The sequence below is a fragment of the Octopus bimaculoides genome, chromosome 2, assembly GCF_001194135.2.
Source record: "Octopus bimaculoides isolate UCB-OBI-ISO-001 chromosome 2, ASM119413v2, whole genome shotgun sequence".
Lineage (NCBI taxonomy): Eukaryota > Metazoa > Mollusca > Cephalopoda > Octopoda > Octopodidae > Octopus > Octopus bimaculoides.
This window is the reverse complement of record NC_068982.1, coordinates 74168951-74169873: the sequence shown is the minus strand read 5'-3', so window position 1 is coordinate 74169873 and position 923 is coordinate 74168951.

Sequence of the window (923 nt, the reverse complement as noted above, 5' to 3'; positions counted from 1 at the left end):
TATATATTTACATATATATATATATATTTACATATATATATATATATTTACATATATATATATATATTTACATATATATATATATATTTACATATATATATATATTTACATATATATATATTTACATATATATATATATATTTATATATGTATATTTATATATATATACATGTATATACACATATATATATATGTATATTATATATATACATACATACATATATACATACATAGTTAACTGCCTGAAAATCATACATATATACACATATATATACATATTCACGTATATATGTATGTATGTATGTATGTGCTTATATATAGATATGTAGTGTGTTCCTTTATGTAATTTTCTTCGTGGGTGGTTGCAGGAGCGATAAATAATTTGACTGAACGTTGCGATAAGAGGCACTGGATGACTAGTGCGCAGGTTTGTAAGTAAATCATTATGGATTGAAAGAATTTGGACGCAGTGTATGTTACTTAAAAGTATCTGCTCTCATGCAGCAGGTTCATGTACATAGATAGATAGATAGATAGATAGATAGATAGATACACAGGCAGGCGGGCAGACAGGTAGATAGGCTGACAGGCAGACAGATAGATAGATATTTCATCACAATTTCACTTTTAAAGTGCACAGAGTTCTCACTTATAACAAAACAGTAAACTTCATTCCGTCATTGCATGTTTAACTCGTAACGACTCTTTTACTTGTTTCAGTCATTTGACTGTGGCCATGCTGGATCACCGCCTTTAGTAGAGCAAATCGACCCCAGGACTTATTCTTTGTAAGCCTAGTACTTTTTCTATCGGTCTCTTTTGCCGAACCGCTAAGTTACGGGGAGGTAAACACACCAGCATCGGTTGTCAAGCGATGTCAAGTGACAAACACAGACACATAAACACACACACACACACACACA